Genomic DNA, 8,564 nt, shown 5'->3' with positions numbered 1-8,564 from the left:
AGAGTGGAAGTTGCAGACCATTTATTTGTAAAAAGTACTGACTGAAAATGGATATTAATGAAACTGAGAGAGTAGTTGTGGCAAAACCAGTTGCTTCAAGGCCTAATTGTTCTACTTTCAGATCTTTCTCTGAGCTTCTTGCAGGTGCCATTAATGGCTTATCACCCAAAATTGAATCTTTCCAGGCAACAGTTTCTGCCATTAGACCAAAGACAGTGAGGTTCAAGTCACCACCACATTCCGGATCCTAATATAGCTCAACTTCCTCCCTGAGATTTAGCAAATAGGGTTTCATTTCATAAAATTTAAAAATCATAAAAAATCTAATTGGGAATTGGAACCTGATTTTCCAATGGAGTCAACCAAAGAACAACACGGGTTACTGCACCAGATCCTACCCCCGCGCCTTGAAGATGCAGGCCTCGAAGATTGTGCTCTTCTGCCTGAATCCATCCACCAAGCATTCCTTAAAGCAGCCGCTGCCGTGAAGTCCGCCGCCGCGATTTTCTCCGATGACGATGACGAGACCGCCGGAGATTGCGTCAACGACCCGTGGCCAGCCGCAGCCGAGGGAACCTCCGATGCTGTGATTGGGATCGAGCCGGAGAACGAGCTGTCCGGAGCATGTACCGTCGAGAAAGGATGCGAAGAAAGCGACGATGAGGTGAAGGTCTCCAGTGGTAGCAGCTGCGAAGTGGAGGAGGTTGTGGACGAAATTGTGGTTGGAGAAGGAGCTAAATTGTGGGGAAGGTGAAGAAGAACCTTGCATTGATGAATTGAAAGGCTTGGGAATTGAAGATGATGCAAAAAAGAATAAGAAGAAAACCTGGGAAGAAGAAGAGAAGAAACCTACTTTAACTGAAGGCTATGTATGAAACGCTGAAAGTTGAAATTTCCTTCGGATTTTGTTCTGGATAACCCTGGTTTTTTCATCATATCAGCCATGAAAGATTCGGAACCAATCTGAGCTCTGATATTTATCGTTGAATTTGGGATTAGGGTTTATCCACTTCAAGGACTAATTTGACGCCTAAAACAAGACTTATCTGGTCAGCAACAACATGGTACAGCTTGGCATTTGCCACCTTGGCAGTTAACGGCCCACGTCAGTGGACGTTTGCCAACTCAGCTATGGACATGATGGAAGGACGATCGTGACCAGGTAGAGTATCTTTCGGGGACGAATTTGATTAATTTTATCTTTTGGGGACGAAAATGGAGATCGAGGTATCTTTCAGGGACGGTTTTGACTATTAACTCAATGAATGTAAGTTCATCATCTTCCAAGTAATTTTGCAACATTATGTGTTTTTTCTTCTTTTTTGTTTGATTTTTTTGTTTTTATTCTTGTTAAAAGAATAAAACAAGAAGAAATTTGAGAAAATAAAATAAAAAAGAAAGGATGAATAAGAAAAAAATAAGAAGATGGTGATGATGATGAAAAAAAAAAGAAGCAGCAGAAGATGAGGAGGGGGAAGAGGAAGAGTTTTGAATTATGCAGAACTTATCAACACACAAACACCGACAATTCTTAAACAATATACTCGAATATCTTCATGTTACACCCAAATTTCCTGCAAATACAGAAAAATATTTCCTCTAATGCTGGATTTTTTCTTCTTATTTCTTTCCTTATTTTTTTCTTTTAGTTGAATGAATGTAAGTTCATCATCTTCCAAGTAATTTTGCAGCATTATGTGTTTTTCTTCTTCTTTGTTTGATATTTTTGTTTTTACTCTTGTTAAAAGAGTAAAACAAGAAGAAACTTGAGAAGGTAAAACAAAAAAAAAGATGAATAAGAAAAAAAAGATAATGATAATGATGAAGAAGAAGAAGAAGAAGAAGAAGCAACAGAAGATGAGGAGGGAGGAGAAGAAGAGTTTTGAATTATGCAGAACTTATCAGCACACATACACCGAAAATTCTTAAATAATACACTTAAATATCTTCGTGTTACACCCAAATTTGCTGCAAATACAAAAAAATACTTTCTTTAATGCAGAATTTTTACGTTACATTCAATTCAAAACATCAACGATGAAATATTATTCACCTACAAAATCATAAACTACCAATGGAAGAATTAACTAGAATCGAACCACACTTCAGCCACTTGATTGGATTCAAAACAATAATCAATTTTGTTCTGATTCAATTGACAATATGAACTTGAATTATTCATTATCTTCAACGACGAGATAACTGATGATGGAGGAGAATGAGGAAAAGGAAGGAGGAGAAAAAATTTCGATGAAAAAAGGAGGAAGAGGAGGAGGAGGTGGTGTTGGTGATGACGATAACGAAAGAGAAAAATAACGAAGAATAACGTGCAGTAACGGCACGAAGAAGAACGTGCACGCGTGAATATAAATGACTTGTATCAAAAAATTACTTGTATGTGGAGAATAATTGTTAAAGAATATTGAGAAAATATTAAATTTCTTATCTGTATGTTTATATTGATGGAAAAGAATTATTCTCCACATCCAAGCAATTTTAGTATCCAAGTTTATCCAAGTAATTTAGAGTCATGCGCTTCTTTTTTCCATTTTCTTCTCCTCCGCGCTTCTTTCCTGATGCTACGTCTTCTTCTTCTTCTCCTCCTTTTTTATTATTTTTCACTTTCATTACCGTCGTCACCACCACCACCACCACCACCACCACCACCACCACCACCACCTCCTCCTCCTCCTCCTCCTCCTCCTCCTCCTCCTCCTCCTCCTCCTCCTCCTCCTCCTCCTCCTCCTCCTCCTCCTCCTCCTCCTCCTTTTCTCATTTTTTGTTCATGATTCAATTTTTGTGTGTGTTCTTGTTTTTTAATTGAGTTTGTGTACAATCATTAAATGATTTCGGTTCATCCTGGATTTTAATCAGGTGCACTTGGTCTAGACTTATTTTGAAATGAGTTTATTTCTGAATATAATTTCAGTTAATTTTTGAGTGAATTATTTTGTTATACTTCTTCTTGTTTCACTATCTTGAAAGGAATAAAACTAAGAAAAATAGAAAAAATCAAACAAAAAAGAAAAAACAAGAAGAAAAAATTCCTCAAAACTTCTCATCATGTTCTTCTTTTTCTTGTTTTGTTCATCTAATCAAATAAAGAAGAAAATACACATAATGCTGCAAAATTACTTGATGGACTTGGATGTGTTTTTGTTCATAATTCAATTTGTTTGTGTGTTTATTTTCGAATCAAGTTTGTGTGTCGCAATCATTAAATAATTTCAGTTCATTCTGGATTTAAATAAGGTGTATTTGGTCTGTGAAACGAGTTTACATTCTGAATTTAATTTTAGGTTTATTCTGAATATAATTTTAGTTCATTCTAAATATAATTTCGATCCATTTCTGAGTGAATTATTTTGTTATGATTCTTTTTATTTCATTATCTTGAGAGGAATAAAACCAGGAAAAAGAGAAAAAAAATCAAACAAAAAAGAAGAAACAAGACGAAAAAATTTCTCAAAACTTCTCATCATCATGTTCTTCTTTTCTTGTCTCGTTCATCTAATCAAATAAAAGAGAAGAAATACATAATGCTGCAAAATCACCTGATGGATTTGGATGTGGTTTTGTTCATGATTCAATTTTGTTTGTGTGTTTGTTTTCAAATTAAGTTTGTGTGTTGCAATCATTAAGTAATTTTGATTCATTCTGGATTTAAATAAGGCGCATTTAGTCTGTGCTTATTTTGAAACGAGTTTACATTCTGAATTTAATTTTCGGTTCATTCTAAATATAATTTCGATTCATTTCTGTTCTGCACAATTCAAAACTCTTCCTTCTCATCTTCTACTACTTTTTCACCAGGGAGAGAAGGAGGAAAAGAAAAAAAATACAGCAGCAACAATAACAACAAAAGAATGACGATAAGGAGAAAACACGTGAAGAAGAAGGAATGTGAAAAAAAAGGAGGAGGAGGAACGCGAAGAAGAAGGCGAAGGAGACACTCTGTGCGTAAATGAGCGTGAGAAGAAGAAGGAGAAGAAGATAGAAGAAGCATGTGTAAATGAGCGTGAGAAAAAAAGAAGATGTACATGTAATCACGCTCTTTTAATGAGAGTGATTTTTGTTGGTATTTGACCTACTTGAATGAACTTAGATAAAAAAAAAATACTTAAATGTGTAGCAACCCAAAAATAGAAAAAAAAATGTGCTTCTTATACAACATATTTAGGGAAATGTTGAACATGTAATAAATTTATTATTATATGTACATTTATATTTGTGTCTTGTCGCAAAAGTAAAAACGGCTTTTTTTTTAATGCACTCTTAGGTTTATAATGCATATTTTTTTAGTATAAAATATGTTTTTATTTTTAAAATATATGAGGAATTCTTAAAATTTGTCAATATATATTATCTTCTATATTTAAAATAAATTTTAATTATATTTATATAATATAATTATTTCTATTAATATAATTTAAAACTGCCTAAATTCAAAAATTTGAAATTATTTATGTTCCTTGTATTTGATTTACTGTTAAAATGTTATTGGATTGATCCTAATATTTTTCTATAACCAAATTATTTATAATACTTTTAGTTAATATCAATTCTATCTTTAGGGACCTAAAAAATTATTTTATCCTTTATTAATTTATTTACTTATTCTAGTTACCACTTTTTACTGTTTTATTTCTAATTTTTACTAAAACTTTTATTTAAGCTCAAAATTTTATTGTAATTACAATTTTGAGTCAATTAATTTATATAATTACTAATTTATCTTTGATAACACTAAGTTCAGAATTTTACTTATCTTTCAATTAAATTATATTTTTAACCCTCTTTTTATTCAAAAATGACCATAACACCCTTTTTACTTTTACACCTTTGTTTCATAGGATTAGTATCAGTTTTCTAACCTCTTTTTAACCCTTATACATGTGACTTTCATGATCATTTAGTGGCTGAATTTTCAGGGGTGCAGTTTTTTATTTTTATCCACTTTTAGTGACTTTTAAGGCTTGAAACTTAAATTCCAAGTGCTCTAAATAATTTCAGTGATTTCATACAATTTTCAGAGATAAATAAGTTTCATATATCACTCAAATAATAATCCAAAACAGAAAAGTATCACTGAATTTCCAGAATTAAGAATCAAGTACAAAATTACCACAAAGTGGCTCATATGAACACCGAAAACAAGCACAAACATACTGTAATTAATCCTAACCCTTACCTCTTATGTAATTCAGTTATTAAACCTTTCACATACTAGAAAACATGCACACAAGGGCAGAAGCACAACTTGTGATGGTGCAGTTTTGCTTTTGGCCGAAAGTGTCGCAAAAACGACGAAATTCAACTATTTTGAGCTCGAATCTCTCTAACTCCTTAGGCGTGCTCCATGGGTGTTTCAAGAGGAGTTCTCTATACATGGAGGAGAGTAAAAATTCATCATGACTACTGTTTTTTAAAAAAGAAAAGGAAAGGAGAAAGAACAAGAGTTCACCTAGCCAAAATTTCGATATAAACGCGAGGATTAGCAAAAACATGCAAGAGTTTGTGTTTGTATGGATTGAGTGCTTGGAGAACACATTAAGAACAATGGAAGAAGATTTGAAATAGGGGCTGGGACGTAGAGAACAAGTGCAAGAATTTTCTCTCATTCTCTCTCAAGAATTCGGTCAAAAGAGTGTAAAAATTTGAAAAGAATTTTGTAAATTTTGTGGAGAATGCTTCCTTAAATAAAAAATCAAAGTCTTGCTGAATTTATGATGGTAAAAGAAGCTGAAATTTTCGTGGTCAAGGGCTGGTCTTTAATGAATAAGGGGCGTGAAAATGAGGAAGCTTGGTCAGCGCTTGCATGTCGAGCTTATCCGCAATTAACCGTAGTTGGTTACTCGAGGTTAAAAGCACAGCCGAAAGGGATGAAAGGCTGAGATAGTCTCGTCCCAGAGGCTGAGAAGGAGAGACAATTTATTTGGGTGACAAGTAAGAAGATTTGGGGTCTCTAGGAGTTGTTTGTGGAATACTAGTCAGAAATTTGGTTCGGTGTAAATTTTACCGTGTGATAAAATAATTAATGGCTAATATTTATTCTTAAAGAAATAAATCATAAATGAATGACTAATATTAATCTTGGGATACAACACAATTACCAAGATAGAAATTATTTTTACCACTGGTTTCGAAATTTTCGGTTATAAGAGATTTTCTCGACGCATGCAAAACCGTCACTAAAAGTGAATTTCTACTAAAAAAAAGTCTCTAGTGAAGAAAATAAACCAATGATAAACTAATATTTATTATTTATTAGTCAAACTTGACTTAGGGGATTAATTACCTCATAAAGTCAATTTTGACCTTATTAATAGCTTTTTTCTATTTAATTTTTTATTTTTTTCTTTCTTTTTTTTCCATTGGGTCAACTTTACTATTTTTTATTGGGCCGTGGTTCGAAATTTTGCAAAATAAATTCTAAAATAGCCAAAGAAGTCTGTTTTACCAAAAATCGAATTCTTACCTAGACAATACCTATCTAATTGGAATTAGGATTCAAGAAAAGTATTATCTCGAATTAGGAGTCGGTAGAAAAATAGTTTATATATGTGTTTGACAAAAAGGAGAACAATTTGTGTGTGTGTTTTTTTTTGTGGGATTTTAGGGGTTGTGGTTAGAGAGAAATAATAACATTTACGACCAAGGCATAACATTGTCATTTGAAGTGGCGTTTCGGGCATATTTGCTGGCAACAAAACTTTATTCAACGTTTAAAATTAAATAGGGTCTCAAATTAGAGTGTTTATTTCTTCAAAAGTATGGGTGAAACATAAAGTAAGATTGATCAATCTAAATTGTGATGAAAGTGCCTTCCACTGTGAAAGTAGAACTGGTTTCATGAGTTTTGAGAGATAATTCTGGACTTTAGATCAAGGGTTGTCATAGAAGAGTGCATGACATGACTATTTTAATGGTAGAATTGTTCGCAATATGGCAATGTTTGATGCTTGCTTGGGAGCTAGGGTTCAGGAAACATAAATGTGAATTAGATCCTTTAGATCATATAGAAAGAGATATCAAAACAAAATTTCTTAACTTGAAGCACAATCATTATTGGACAATGAATTTTTACTTGAAGATGTTCTAAGTTATAATTTGAATTATGTTTTATGTTTGATTGATTAGAAATTTAAATATGTTTAATTATATATTTTACAAAATGTTTATTTTATTTTTACAATGTTGATTTTATTTTTTTGTTTTAAAAAATTTGATTGATGATTATGTTTATTACATATTTAGAATTATAAAGATTTTAGTGTTCATAAATTTAGAAAATATAATTTTTTTATATATATAAAATTATAAATTTATTAAAATGGTTGTAAAAGTATATATATTATTTATATATTTAATAATTTATTAATAAAAAAATTAATTAAAAAAAATTGACAGACTTAGCTCGTCAATCTACCGTTAGACGAGACGGGGATGAAATTTAAGACTGTTTTATTAAACAGAATAGAACAGACAAACCCACTAAAAAACTAACTTTTAGCATAACAAGTGTACTAATCCGTTTGCCACCTCTATGTAGGGATGGCAAAACTCCCCGAGATGCGGGGATCCCTGCAGGGATTGTCCCGAATGGGGATCTGATTGTGGGGAATTTTTTCTGCGGGGATGGGGATGGGGGGACAAAATTCTCCCGAAGCAGGCGCGGGGACTCAAGCAGGGATCCCCCGCCCCGTTCCCGCTATTCCCCGAAATTTATGAATTTCCTGAATTATCGTTAATAGTTTATTTCTCATATATGTTTTTTAGTCATTTCTCTCACACACATATATAGAAACCCAAAACTCCTAATCTTTATTTGCATAACCCTTCTTCAACTCAGAGATCCCTAACACTGTCCATAATCCATCCAACCTCTCTGCAGCCACCCTTCTCACCGCATCGTCACACATCATCGTGCCATCACCTTTATCGCGTCGTAATTTCTATTTGCGACGTTCTTTTTCGTAACTCTACTGTCGTGTCCATTCTCCTCTCCGTTGTTGCGTCTCCCACCTCGTCCACTGCTTTGTCCTTTGGCTCATCGTTGCGTCCCCCCATTGCGTCATTTCGAAAGAAGTCGCCATAGTGTCATTTAGACTTTTTGTATAAAATCTTGCAGTTTTTGTATAAGATAGCTACTTGTAACTCTATTCATATGGAAATTAATAAGTAGATAGAACTATTATATAAATGGGGAATGGGGTCCCCGTGGGAAATGAGGCCCCGTGGAGAATGAGGATGGAGAGCAATATTCCCTACGGCGGGGAATGGGGACGAGAATGAGGAGCAAATATGAGGGCAGGGATGGGGAGCAAGGGGGCATCCCCTGCCCCGTTGACATCCCTACCTCTATGCATAGGAATGCGAAACATGACAGCAAATACCCTTGCCACCCCAAGAGCTTGTGCAACATCGGATTGTAGAGAAATACTAGTTCCAAGTGAGACACTTGAGTCAGATTCTTAGAAATGATATTGAAGATTAGAGCAAGCTAGATTTGTTATGTATCTTTTTTTATTTGTCTTGAATTACTAAAAAAAAAAAACATATAA

The 8,564-nt window shown here is 33.7% G+C and overlaps 1 pseudogene; it reads left to right on the top strand.

The window, feature by feature from the left end:
- The first annotated feature begins 352 nt into the window (after window positions 1-352).
- On the top strand, window positions 353-875 carry LOC107611620 (uncharacterized; annotated as a pseudogene).
- The last annotated feature ends 7,689 nt before the right edge of the window (window positions 876-8,564 follow it).

The sequence above is a fragment of the Arachis ipaensis genome, chromosome B8 (genome assembly GCF_059453495.1).
Source record: "Arachis ipaensis isolate K30076 ecotype BB chromosome B8, ASM5945349v1, whole genome shotgun sequence".
Classification (NCBI taxonomy): Eukaryota; Viridiplantae; Streptophyta; class Magnoliopsida; order Fabales; family Fabaceae; genus Arachis; species Arachis ipaensis.
The sequence above is the reverse complement of the archived record's forward strand: the minus strand, read 5'-3'. Positions and strand labels throughout refer to the sequence as shown.